This window comes from Equus asinus, chromosome 10 (assembly GCF_041296235.1).
Source record: "Equus asinus isolate D_3611 breed Donkey chromosome 10, EquAss-T2T_v2, whole genome shotgun sequence".
NCBI lineage: Eukaryota > Metazoa > Chordata > Mammalia > Perissodactyla > Equidae > Equus > Equus asinus.
In genome coordinates, this window is record NC_091799.1 from 42,168,583 (window position 1) to 42,182,937 (window position 14,355).

The 14,355-nt window shown below is 41.4% G+C and overlaps 1 long non-coding RNA gene across 2 annotated transcripts in view; it reads right to left on the reverse strand.

Moving 5' to 3' along the window:
- Positions 1-407: 407 nt before the first annotated feature.
- LOC123289357 (uncharacterized) overlaps positions 408-14,355 on the reverse strand; it is a 55,768-nt gene continuing 41,820 nt past the window's right edge. For both annotated transcript variants that reach the window (XR_011506311.1, XR_011506312.1), the window contains exon 4: positions 408-1,611. This is a non-coding gene — a long non-coding RNA (uncharacterized lncRNA). The remainder of the gene's footprint in view (positions 1,612-14,355) is intronic.

Consider the following 14,355-nt stretch of genomic DNA (forward strand, 5'->3'; position numbering starts at 1 on the left):
AACCCCCGTCGGCTTTGAAATCGCCCATCATAGCTGAGTCAGTTGTTTGTGGGCATGTCTGCTGGGGAGCAATTATCATTTTGTGCCAGATTTGGCAGGTGTTGTCCTCATATTCCAAAGTAAGGAAAGATGCTCTCTAAAAATATCTTTCTTCTTTATTCACACAGGCACCATATTATTCTGGGAATGAATGCATTACTACCAATAATAGGGCATGTATGTATTCGTTTATCTTTTGTACTATTCCTTGTTCCAAAAAAAATGTGTGTTTATCTTATATTTTCGGATGGAGCACCGAACCCGATGCCTGGAACATAGTACTCAGCAGATGCTGAGGAAATGAATGAGTCAGCAAAGCAACTCAGAATCTCTTTCCCAGGAATTATATTGCAAAATACTCAAAGCTTGAAGCAATTGGCTTGTTTATTTTTAAGCATTAGTACGTTTCTTGTACATTTCTATTTGTTTTCAGAACTCTCGTCCTTATCTAGATATTTGACAGTACATTAAGGAAGCACAACTTTCTTTGTCGACATGGCCCCCCAGCTTCTGTCCTTCTGAGCTTTCTCTTGTATGTACTTCGTTAGGATCCACCTCACTACCTTTGCTCAAGCAGTTGTCTCCTCCCCAGATGACCTCCTTTTCATTTACAACAATGTGAATCATTTAAACCCCAGCTCAGAATTGACCTTCTGTGAGAATCTTCCCCCAGGAGCCTGTCATCCCTCTCCATCTGTCTTTACCCCTCAGCACACATACACTGGGTGCCCTGGTATTTCTAGTCTCCCTTCTTTATAGTGGTTCTCATACTGCTTATGGTGCACATATGTTTTATCTCTCCTTAATTATGAATGCCTTCAGGAAAACACCTGTTCCATCTTTTGGACACACTGCCTTCCACTCTCCCATAAGATCGATTTCCTTATGTCGTATCTGGTAAGAACTCAATGAATGCTTCCCTGTTCAGAGATCACACTTCACAATGTATCAACTAAAGCTCAAAGCAGTGTTTTGCTCTTAGCAGTTCTTTGAGCAATCTATACAGCTCTCCGATTCTCAGCCTTTACATCTGGCACTCCATAAACACACATTTTCTACAGTCAAAAGCCACCCTCTGGTGATCTATTCTAAATGCCAATCTTCTATAAGGCTGTCCATACAGGACTTCACATGTAATTTTGCATCAAAGAAATGTATGCATATGTTTTTCTTTCTGTGTCTAGAGCTTCCTTCTGCTTGTCCATGTAACGGTAGATTCTTCACAGGGAAGATGTAGCTTCATAAAACCATCTTTACTCTGGGAGCAAAATAAACCTGTGTATCTTATTATTGTACAGGGTAGAAAATCAACCACAGTCTTGCTCCAAGTTCTCAAATGATGATGCCGAAAGAACCCTGGAAGGGCTTCGTGAGGCGGGGTAGAGTGCCCAGATTTTCTTCTGGTGCATGGGAAGCCACTGAGGAGGGGCTCTCTTAAGCAGGATCACTCAGGCTGCAGGGCGAAGATGAGCTTAGAGGGGACGAGGAGGGTTGCAGGGAAAGGCTACAGAGTTGTCCCCGTGAGGATGACTTGGGCCATATCAGTGCTTCTTAACAGCATATTGGAAAAAACTGTAAAGAAAAATAGGTGGATAATGACAAATGGGAAATCAAATGCATCTTTTTTGCAATACAGCCTTGGGAAAAGACAGTAGAAGCTGAGTCGACAAGCACAGAAACCTGGGGCGTTCCTGGTTTATAGATGAGAAAGCTGAGATCTGTGCACACAGATCTAACAGAGCAGGTAAGATTGTCCTACTCTGCCCTGAAGTTTGTCTTTCTTTTTTCTGTTCTTTCTCCCCAAATCCCCCCAACATATAGTTGTATTTTTTTGCTGTGGGTCCTTCTAGTTGTGGCATGTGGGACGCCGCCTCAACATGGCCTAACAAGCAGTGCCATGTCCACGTCCAGGATCCGAACTGGCAAAACCCTGGGCCGCCGAAGTGGAGCGCACAAACCTAACCACTCAGCCACGGGGTCAGCCCCCTGAAATTTGTCCTACGTCACTCCTTGAGTGGGGTTCAGGAACGTTCCGCATGTATTGGGAAATGTTATCAAGAAGTACTCCAGGCTGTATGTCAAGATTTCTCCCTAAGCCATACCAAGCTGAGAAGGCTAATTAGAGCCTCCCTAAGATATTTTCTTCTCAAGCACCAGTTTACCATCCATCCTAAAACCACAGGAGCTGAGCATCTACAATGACAAGTTCATCTGTGGCCATGAAGCTGTGGTCTCAGCATTCTTCAGCCACCTAAGTTAACTTCCCAAGATTTGATCCAATATATGTAGGGACAATATTTTACAAAGGTACAGGGATGGGAAATAATATTCTTGATCTCCTCTGTGTCAAGCTCTGATACTTACTTTGTATTTTATATTCACTGTCTCATTTATTTCCTCCATCAAGTCAGAGGGTAGTTATGACCATCACCAATTTATGAAAAAGTAAACTGGAGCCCAGAAAATGTGGGGACATGCAGCCAATGAGTAGCACGGCCTAGATTTATTTTCAAAGCTCATATTTTAAGGAAGCCAAGTACATAGCGTGGATTTTAGATTTCTCTAAAGGAACAGAGAAAAGTTGATGTTTTAAAAAGCGAATAATTGTGCCTTAAAAGAATTACGTCCTCAGGGCTGGCCCTGTGGCGTAATGGTTAAGTTCGGCACACTCCACTTCAGCGGCCTGGGTTCAGTTCCCAGGGGCAGACCTACACCGCTGTTCACCGGCCACTCTGCAGCGGCGACCCATGTATAAAAATGGAGGAAGACTGGCACAGATGTCAGCTTAGAGCTAATCTTCCTCAAGCAAAAAGAGGAAGATTGGCAACAGATGTCAGCTCAGGGCAAAACTTCCTCAGGAAAAAAACGAATTACATTCTCAATGTAAAATGTTTAAACGATACAGAAATGTTCACTCCCACTTCCTGGCAATGCTCAGCTCGGGTGGGAATCCCCAAGCTTCGGATCCACTGAAGGTCTTACTACACTTCTGCGCACTCTGTTCCCTCTAGCTGGAATTCCCATCCAGACCCACGCATGCCCGCTTCTCTCTCTGGTAAATTCATAAGCATCCTGCAATTCTTAGTCCAAACTTCCTTCAAAGACTTCCTTGCATCCTTCACCTTGCCCCCTATCTTCACCTAGCCACACAGCGTCCCTCCCTCCTTGACCTCCCATAGAGCTTCGCTTTCGCCTCTGCAAGCATTCCAACTGTAATTTGCTATGTATGTGTCTCTCTTCTCCACTGAAGTGTGAGCTCCAAGAGGGTAGCAGCCAAGTCTTATTCATCTTTATGCCATGAGCATAACTGCATGGCCCAATTTGCATCATAACCTGGTAGCAGGGAAATATATATCATCTCTATTACTATACGGAGAGACAGCATAATATGGCAGTTAGAGGGAGGGACTCTGGAGCCAGACTGCCTGGGTTCAAAACCTGGCTCTGCCTCTCCTAGGTGTAACTTTGGACATGTGAATTCACCTCTCGATGCTTCAGTTCTCTTATCTGTAAAATGGGGGTTATAACAGCACCCACCTCATAGCGAGATCGTTAGGATTTAACGAGGCTGTATTGGTAAAGAACTTAGAAGAGTACCAGGCATGAAATAAAGGTCTGTTTAAAAATATGTGCTTGAAAAACAAATATTATTCAAGACCTATGCCTGAGCCACATCATTCAAGAGAGAAGCAAATACAGCTCGAATTCGGACACTTGAGCCTGCCTTTTTCCAATTGTTTTCACCGAATACTTGTACGATTAGAGCATACAAACAGTTAATATTGTTCCCTATACTGAAAACATGGATTTGGTGGCTGGAATTGATTTTAGAGACGACTGAGTTTAAGCACCTCATACAAAGGGCAAGGAAGCCAAGGTGAAGTGGCTTTCTGAGGGCACGAGGCTCACTGATGGCAGAGCTTCGAATGCCAGCCCTGTGCTCTTTCCACACAACCTCAGATAACACCAGAAAGCTTGAGCATTGTTAAAATTATCTGGAAAAAGAAATGTCAGTAAAACTTGTGTGAGCACAGGGCAGACGCTGATGAAGCCAATGTTCTTATTCAAAACAGACCTCATTAGTTTCTGACAAAATTTGGATTCTATTCCTTCTAGTGAACCACTATGCCCTTCTCCTTGGATAAAATTACCATGAATTTCAGAAAACGCCTCTAATTGCTAACGAGTGGCAGGAAGAATTACAGAATGTTAAATTGCCTTTGTGCCATCTGGGGAGAATTTCTTTGATTTTATGCCTCCGATGGGAGGGTATAGATGATTGTTACTGTTGCAACAAATATGGGGATATCATGGAATAGACTCCAAAATGTGCGTGCGTTTTTTTTTTTTTTTTAGAGTTAAAAGTGACATTGCAAAGAAATTTCTCACTTCTGAGGAGGATGCTTCAGGTTACACCTCGACCCCTGGAGATCAAGTTCAATCCCTTCTACCCCCGTGGGTACTTCAGTAGGACGTTTTGAGATGCAGTGAAACAGCAAAGTCAAGGATATGAACCACTCAGTGGGTTCCCTTTCAAAACCTCACACATGCAGTCTAGTCCTAAAGATATCAACAGATAGAATCAAAACCAGCCTGGCCTCTCTTGGGAGATGATTTCTGCTTTTTTGCCATCTTCCCTTTGACAAACACGATGTGTGGCTGGGAAAGAGCCATTTTCATAAGTGTTTCATTCTCCCTCCTCCAGGCATAGCATCACTGGAGCATGAATTATGACCAGCCTGGCCGGCAAGCATCTTTCTACGAGCACATCCTTTCTCATTTGCAGTCACAGTGGTGCCTCCAGTGGAATTGACTGGGTGAAAAGAGCTCGGTGTCAGAAATCACCGGCGGCTTCTGCGTCTGCGGACCCATCCCTTGCTGAGAGTTTACCAGGTGGTTTATTTATGTTCTTTTCTCAAAGCCAAGGTGCACGGGGCTTTTTCCTTCTTGCTTGGTTGCAAACATAGGGAAATCCTGCTGCTGCTGACTTCTCCCACTTACGATCCCCTTTCAAGCACTATTTCCATTATGCCACATTTGAACAATAAATTATTGTTAATCCTTTTTTTAAATGGTGAACAACTTCTGTGGTCGCTCAGTGATAATACTCATAATTGGAGCCCATCGGGAGAATCTGTCTGTGGAAATTTCCTATTGCAGCTGTAACCACAGCGCTGCAGGGCCCAAAGAGAAAGCACATGGTGTAGCCCCACACACATACCCTCTGACAGCCTCATTCATCTCGCCTGGAATTCCTCTCCCTTACACATTCCTACTTTGTAATGTAAAACCATCCACAGAAGCCACTTAATTTATTGTGAGGCCTTCATAAAATAGAATACCTAGAAAAGTAGAAGTCACTGAAGCGGAAAAATGGAGTCATCTTTCAGAGGAAGCCCTCAATGCAAGGTAAAGCAAGACACCTTAACCCTGAGAATACTGCACTTTTGTGGGCTCTCCTTCCCCTCAAGTCCTCACGGACGGCCCCTTTGCCCGCCCCCCCCCCCCCCCGAGTCACCCAGCTCGAAACCTTCCTCTTTCTTCCCTCCGCCCCATCACCAACATGGTCAAGTTCTACCTCTTAAATTTTTCCTAAATGTGTCCCCTCATCCCTAACCCCACTGTCACATCCTGGATTCGAATCATCATTGTTTCTCGACAACAGTAGTTCTCGTGGTTCTCCAAGCAGGGCTCCCAGACCAGTAACATCAGCATCACTTGAGAACTTTTTGGAAATACAAATTCATGGGCCCCACCAGGGACCCACTGCATCAGCCAGTTGGGGTGGCTCCAGCAGTCTGTGCTTAACAGGCTCTCTGGGAGGGTCTGAGGCCCACTGGTTTGAGTACTGCTTGATTGCAATAGCACCCTAACTTATCTCCCTGCCTCCTCTCTTACCTCTTCCCCTATTCATGTGTCTTCTTTAATGACCTTCTAAATGGTATTATGCTTACGTCAATTCCCCTACTTACAACCCATCCGTGGTTCCCTCTTGCCTTCTAGATAAAATCCTGACTTCTTACAATAGCATGTAAGGCCCTCCCTAATCACTAACTTTCCTCCCCTTCTGTTAATACCTCCCCGCCATGTGTCCTAGGATCCAGGTATACCAGACAGCCGCCCCGAATGTGCCTGTCGAAGTGCATGCTGCCACCTCAGCTGGGGAAGACTCAGAGAGGCCAAGGAAGATTTCACAGGGGCAGAATTCCTTGTCTGGGTCTTGAAGGAAAGGAAATGGGAGCCACTCCAGGTATGTTCCTGGTAGGTACAGAGGTCACTGAGGCACGGCTGTGCATGAAGGCCTATCTATTGTTGTAGGACCCAGTGATTCTGGGTTCTACAATCAGAGATGCTCTTGCAGGGGCAGAATCTCATGTCAACAGATACTCCAGTTTGTGGAACAGGAGGCCTGGCACCAATGGCTCCTTTCAGTCTATGGTTTTCATCCATGAACAATTATTAGTGATCCCTGTATGAAAGTAAGAAAGCAAGACAAAATATATTTTGGAAGATCTCTTGGATGACTAGGAACCACTGCAATGTGTGGTTGTTTTTCAAGAGATTTATTAAGGGGCAATGAAGGTTGAGAAACAGGAAGTAAAGCACTGTTAATAGCTTGTCGACATGAGACAGTGCTGGTTGTATGGCCTTGGGTGATGGGTAACCTCTCTGTGCCTCAGTTTTCTTACGTGTAAAATGGGAGTAGTAACAGTACCTACCTTATAGAACTGTGGTGAACAGGAGATGAGATTTTGAATGGAGAGTACTTAGCACAGCTTGGCACATAGTAAGAATGCAAAAAAATGTAATCATTATTATCCCAAATACTGCAATTCTTGGTATTTTAAGAGCCTGTCAAGGCCACACAGTATGTATTTGGAGAGAGAGCATCTATGTGGGACAGAACATGTTTTGGAAATCATGAGAGCATAACACGATTCAAATTGCTTATATCAATTAATTCTTAGTACTTGTCTCCCTCCTATTCAATCCAAATAGTGGGCCAAGGAGGTCCTCATTGGTGAAGTTACCCAAGCCTCAAAGAACTTGTTTTAAGAATTTGAGAAGATATCTTTATCTCAATTTGAGAAGAGCTTTATCCAACTGACCCCAAAATCTCAGCTATTGAGATGGAGAGAGGGGTGGGAATATTATCTGATAAGATTTAACTCACAAGATGAACCTTCATGTATAGCGTTATCTCAATACTTTGGCTTCCTTTTGACCAATGACAGTATCGCTCATCAGTTTTTGATGATAACTCCCACAACTTGTGGGCTGGGTTGTCTCTAGACAACAAAACTTGAGGTACTTCAACAAGCAAGAAAGATATTGTTCCCACTGCTATGTTCTAACTCCCTCCAATGTTTGGCACAGGTGCCTAGTTCGGTAAGGTGTTTACGGCACAATCAAAATCAAAGAATATCACCCCTATGCTGTTCTAACAGCATATTTTAGGAAGAAATCCTCACAGTAGTAGGTCACAGTGAGGATTCTAAGATTCGCCCAAGCTTTCTAAGTTTACTCCATTCATTTTAAAATGTAAGTCTCAAACTTTGGAATCTATGATTTTGTGATTGACAGACCTAGGTAATGGAAGCTGAACCGAAGCCACTAATTCATATAAATGGGGCTGTCAACAAGAGAGCTCATGATTGTTTTCAGTCAGAGTTATAGGAGCCATAATGAAAGTAATGACCTAGAGGCAATTTTGTCTCCATCATCTCAGTAACAACATAGGGGTCTTTGCGTGATTAGCAAATGTTTATTATGAATTTCCATTTAGCTCTAATTGGCTCAAATAACACATTTGGCTTCTCAGTAGGATTTGGATTGCTATAAACAAAAAAGTTACTTAGTTATAGCTGAAGGAACCTGGCTCTGAATGAAGGGGTTTCTAACACGCTCATGCACCTTCTCTATGTCCATGGTAAAAAACTGACATCTACAGAATGCGAAATCTGTGCTCGATATCGTGTTAGATACTTCTACGGTTCCTCTCTTTTAATCTTTACAGCAAATTTACAAGGAGGCTACTATTAACATTAGTGCTTTATAAATGAGGAAAGTGACATTTAGGGAGAGTTTCAACTTGCTTAAGGTGCAACTCAGTCAGCGTCGGGCAGCAATAGTCAAACTGAGCCATCTGACCCACAGAGCCCATGCTTTGAATCAGGGGCCTCTGCTGCTGCCGTATGGACTCTGAAAGCCTGGATTTCTGAGCAGGTCCTGGGATATCACAGTTCTTTTCGCTGATCATCTTTCTCTCTTTTCTTTAGCTGCCAAGGAAGTCAGGACCAGTTTTCAGTGCTTCCTGGAGAAAGGCCATTTAGCACAGTGGAGAATGGCTCAGTTCTGATCACTCAGATACAGGCCTATACCTCAGCTCCTCCACTTAACTGCCGTGTGAATGTGGGCCAGTGATTTCACCTCTCGGAGCCCTGTTTCCTCGTCTAGAAATCAGCAACATAATACCTGCTTAAGGTTATTGTGAGGACAAAATTAATGAATTAATGTATGTTGTCTTGTCAGTAGACTAGTGGTGATATGTTTGATGTAAAGACGTCAGCCTTACATAATAAGTATAGACATTGTTTCATAAAATGTTTGTAGAGATTTTACGTTTATGCACATCCTACTGGGTCATCGTGTAAAATGTCACTGTGAGTTGGGGCCAAGGTTTGAAAGACACTGCTCTAAACCCTCCTCCTTTCCGACCCTTTCCTCTGAGATCTCTGGGGAACCTTTCCAGCCTTTTTCTGTTCCTCTTGCAATGAGTAGAGGAATCTCCTTTTCCTCAGGATTTGAGCTTCTTGGTAGAGACATTATGAATATACTCACAAGAAGAAAATAAACTGTTCTTTACTGGCCCTTTCTAATTTGGGGAAAAGAAACCAAGAACTTTTTCACTTCAAAGTGTCCTAAGCTAAGTGGCAGAAATCATCTCTGGACATAGAAGAAAGCCCAGCACGGTTCTCTGACCAAGTGGCTTGCTAACAACTCGAAGTATCCAAAACATGTCCTGAGTGTGCCTGGGGATTTGGGATCAATTACCTCATCTTATTTCTTTCTTGGCCTTCCTATGTTTATCCCATTCTCCCAACCCCTCCTTGCTATTCCTTTACCTCCTCAAATCTTTCTATTCTTCCTTCTAGCCAGATAACTCATTGGAATGCAAAAATGTTAATTTCTCATTCTTCATCGTGTATTTTTAATGACGATTACACAAAACCAACACCCTTTAGTTGATTTGAATTAGCACGACTTTTTAGTAATTGAAGGGTCATCAAAACAGTAGTTTTGATAACAGTTGCTCCCACTTTCCACCTGACATTAATCCATCATCAGAGGTATTAAGCTTGCATTGAATTTCCAAGTTCAAGAAGCACCCCTACATAGTGACTTATGGGGCTGCCCTTTGATTTGGTAATCATGCAGGCTGATAGTAGAATAGCCACACATTCAGAAGGCATCCTCATGGAAGCGAACAGCTCTATTAACAACCTGAACACTGACACAGTCATTCTGAGCCAGTAGCACCATTATGTACACAAAACAAGATGAATGGTACAGTATATGAGGCCAAGCGGAAACCCTTCCAATACAGGGTGAAAGAGACACCTGATTTACCATGAATGCAAGAGACAATTGTCATCCCGTGATGTACAGTCATTTTTCTTCGCTGCAGACTATGAGGGAATGTTTCAATCACGTTAGCTGGGTTTTTTACTTTTACCATAATAATTATTATTGACAGATTCATTTAGGGTAAGAAATGGCCTTTCAAGAAAACACTGGGGGATTGCAGCAGAGCCTGGGGTGTGGGAGCAGATGTGCATTATAAAGCAATATGTGGCATAATGAGAAAAGCATTCTTCCCTATCCTATTAATTGTTGGCACCACCTGATAATCAAGAATTACTGACCCCTCCCACCCTGGAGCCAGTAGATATTTGTGAATTGTAATGCCCTGTGGCCCAAATACGAGCTCAGCTCTGTGCAATGTTGACAGCAAGTGTTTCAGTAACATTAATCTGAACTCTACCTTTTCCCTCTTTTGCCTATAATGCAACTTGTGAATAATCCGTAAATTCTTTCCAATAGGTGAATGGTTAAGCAAATGATACAAGGCAATTGATGAACTACTGTGTGGAAACATAATTAACAGCTGTTAATTATGAATATGATTTTAAAATATGGAAAATACTTTAGACAATGAGGTTAAATGAAAAGCAGAATGCAAAACTGTCAGAATACTAAGATTACAGATATGTAAAAATGCAGTTGGATGTAGAGAAGAAGGAAAAGGCAAGCTGTTGTATTGACAGAGAGGGTGATAAGCAATTTCTCTTTTTCTTTTGAAAATACCCCTTAATGTTCCTAGGATATTCTTATAATAAAAGTTATTTTTTAAATCAAAGCCCACCTCTTAAGACAAAGGTAGTTACTCTTTACCGTAAAATCCATAAACTAAAACTTGCATGTGATAAATGCTGAAACATTTTTTTTTCAGGTTCAGAAATAGTGTTGGAATCTGGCAAGGAATGGGTTCACATTATTCAATGTCAGACACATTTACACTCATATGTATTAGTAATTCCTTTGGTTGACTTTTCCTTGCTGTTGTCATGGCAACCATTTCCACTGCCATTAGTACCTTTAGGGCCCAACCTCGTTCACATGTTTTTAGGCTGTTTCTCTTCTAACAAAGCAATTAATACTTGTGCCATATCTGTATCCGAAGCCGGGGTGACCTGTTTCATCTCTTGGCAGTGCTAAGCATTTGGTTTCCTTCCTTTCTACTTTTGTAGGTGCTTTTGTTTTTCTTTGTGGTGCTTCTTTTCATTAACTCTTAGAAGCCACTTTACTGTTTCTAATTATATCCTGTTTGGATTATTTAAAGTTCCTTTTTTTGACATATACTCCATATTTCCCTACCAAATGACCCTCTCTCCATCATCAATCAAACAGCATATTTTCATTAGTGATCACTTTGGACCACTGCCGTAGAAAAGGATCAAAATGTCTTAGGAATAATCGAGACTTTAGAGTGATTCTAGACTGATAATCACTTGGTTATATCGTCTGGACTCACACCCTCCAGTCACAAGAAATTCACTAAAGCACAAGATACCTCTGGCATTTTCCGACATCTGGAGTCATCTAATAGTCCTTTGTAATAAAGATTAAGAACACTGGCTTTTCTCAGATGTCAAATTAGAATTTTAATAGTAATAACCAATGTGGCAAGGGTGCTATGAGATGGACTTATTCTTATACTGCTGAATAAAGAATAAATTTACACAAACTTTTTGTTAAGCAAAAACCACCATCAAAATCCTTATCAATTGGGGGGGCCAGCCCAGTAGCGTAGTGGTTAAGTTCTTGCACTCTTCTTCAGCAGCCCAGGGTTCGCAGGTTCTGATTCCGGGTGCAGACCTAGCACTGCTCATCAAGCACGCTGGGTTGGCATCCCAGATGTTAGCTCAGTGACAATTTTCCTCAAGCAAAAAAGAGGAGGATTGGCAACAGATGTCAGCTCAGGGCCAATCTTCCTCACCAAAAAAAAAAAAAAAGCCTTATCAACATTTACTCCCTTTGGCTCTGCAATTCTTGTAGGAATCTCTTCTAAAGAAATAATCTAAAATATAGGGAAAATTAGGTATATTGTTTATTGCAAAGTTGTTTACCACAGCAAAAACATTGAGAGCCATCTAAATGTCTAAGAATAGAAAAAATATGTGGTATCCACTAGGTAAAATATTATGCAAATAGCACATCTATAATAACATAACAAGTGCATATGATGTAATGATAATTTAAAATGTTAATTTACAAAACAGGATGTGAATATAATGTGGCTATAACTTTGTAATAAGAATCAGCTAAACCATAAGCCCCATTAGAACAAGAATCATGTTTGTTGTATCTAGCTTGTATCCATATAATCTACCATGATATCTACAAATATTTGTTATATAAGTAAAAGAATGGATGGACAGACAAATATGTGTAGCAATTCGGAAAGTAATACACCAAATTTTTAAGAATAGTTGTCTTTGGGAGATAATTTTGTTCTAGGTTGTTCTTTACTTAATTATTTTCCATCTTAGTAACTTTTAGAGACTTTTTGGAGGCATTGAATTAATCTTCCTAAGCTTATGCCTTTCCTATGAAGACAATACGGAACAAATCGACACTCATCCTATATAGAACCCTTTAAATAGTTGGGAGCTCGTTCCAGTAATTTCAGACAGACTTTGTATGACATGAATTTCCAGCTCCACATAGGGCTTTATCCACCTTATTCCACAAGATCAAATGTTTTAAAGTAGATGGGAAAGCTATGTAAACTCTAGAACTCTGTATACATATGAGAATTTGGTACACTAAAATTACCCTTTATTATTTTATAAATTCTCTTCCTAAAGCATAGGTCAAATTATGCATTAGCTTGAAATGCTCCTTTTCTCTTTCCTCTTGTCAGAATCTTTCAACATCAACTCAAACACCATCTTCTCTGGGCCATGAAGATATGATCAGCGATGAAAATCAGTCTGCAGGATTCTTAAGATTAAAGCCTTTTTACGTTTCCAAATACTCAGGCATTTTAGTTTCTGATATCAAATCAATAAAAAATCAAAACATCTAATATTCATTGGCCTTCTAATTAGGATCTACTGTGAGCAAGTCTCATTAACAAGAGACACCCATTTTACCTGACAGAGGTTCACCCAACTCCATCCTGACAGGGAACTGTGTGTGTGTTGTGTGTGTGTGTGTGTGTAACATGGGAGTTTAGATTTAAGAGTAACGTAACCAGCACTCCACAGCATGTGTGTGTTGGGAGATGAGAGAGAGTAGCACATACTGACTAGAAGAAATCTCTGGGATTGTAAAACCATTTGATAACATTTTTTCATAGAGTTCCAAAATTGAAGCTTGAATCACTGGTGATGAGGGAAGACAGAGAAAGCAGTAATTTTCTAGCCTGGTAGATGGGCCAAGAATAGCGTGTGAAGAAAAAAAATGAATTTCAAGGACATTTGTTTCCACCTTCTAAGGCATAGTTGGAAAATTCACCAAAAGATGACATTTTAAAATGTTTCTCTTTTATGATAGTTGCCCAATACTTGCCGTCACCCTGCCAATGAGCGCACACAGGAGATAAAACCACCAACCCGGAAAAACACCAACTGTCAGGAGAGACGGACACATGGCACCTCAGTTAATTCAGCACAGAAATGCCTCCACTGAAGCGCCATGCACCCTTCCCTCCTCCTCCTGCAGGGGACGCTTCACAGCCAAACCATTTTCTCGTGCCTTGCAATCATCCTTCTGCAGTCTTTTAGAATATTTATTATATTTCTCCTTTTTATGTATTCAAATTTCCATCCTCATCAATAAAAACCATATATAACATCCCCTGCTCCAATTTGTACGAAAATTCACTCAACCAGTTCTTTCCCAATAAAAGCAGAGGGCACTTTTCCTCACTACGTGTTTCACTAATTCCCTCGATAAGCTCTAACACCTATATTTCACCTCCCAATGCCTTTTTCCACTAATTCATTGGAGGGTCGCTAGTTCCAACTATTTCAAGGGTCCAGATAATTGATTGATGCTGCCTGGTGTTACTCCATCTCTCCAGAAGATTGAACAAAACGAAATGGGATTAAATCACAGCTGAGAGGAAATTGTAAGAGCACAAGGAAAAAGCTTCTTGAGTGTATAAATCAAACAAATCAAGAGTATCTATGAAGGTTATAGAACACCCATCATCAAATCCTTTAAAAAGGAGTTAAGTCTATTTTTAAAGCCCCAACCTCCTTGGGAGAAGTAATCTTGAATGAAAGACCTCTTGATGCCTTTTCCTTCACAAAAATTCTAAGATTAACAAATATTACAGCAGCAGACGCTCCTAACTGCCTACTCAATATCCATTCTTCCCTCTTCCTGGCTAACAGACTCCTCTTGTACTGCTAGAGATGGCCATGGAAACTGGCCAATGAGATGTAAGCAGAAAAGACCAGGAGGAGCTTCTGAGGAAAGTTTTCAAAATGGAACTAGACTCAGCTGGCACACCCCTTTTACCCTTTGCCCTTTGCTCTTTACCCTTTCCCGTTCTTCTGACTGAAAAGCAAACTCAAAGCCTTGAGATCAGCCACCATCTTGGAACTGGGATAAAGGAAGCCACACACTAAACACAGCAGAGGAGGAAGACAGAGGCACCTTGCACTTAGTACTCCAGCCAGGGATGGTCTCTTCTAGACTTATTGCTATAAGACAAAAATAAACCCCTTCTTTGGTTAAACC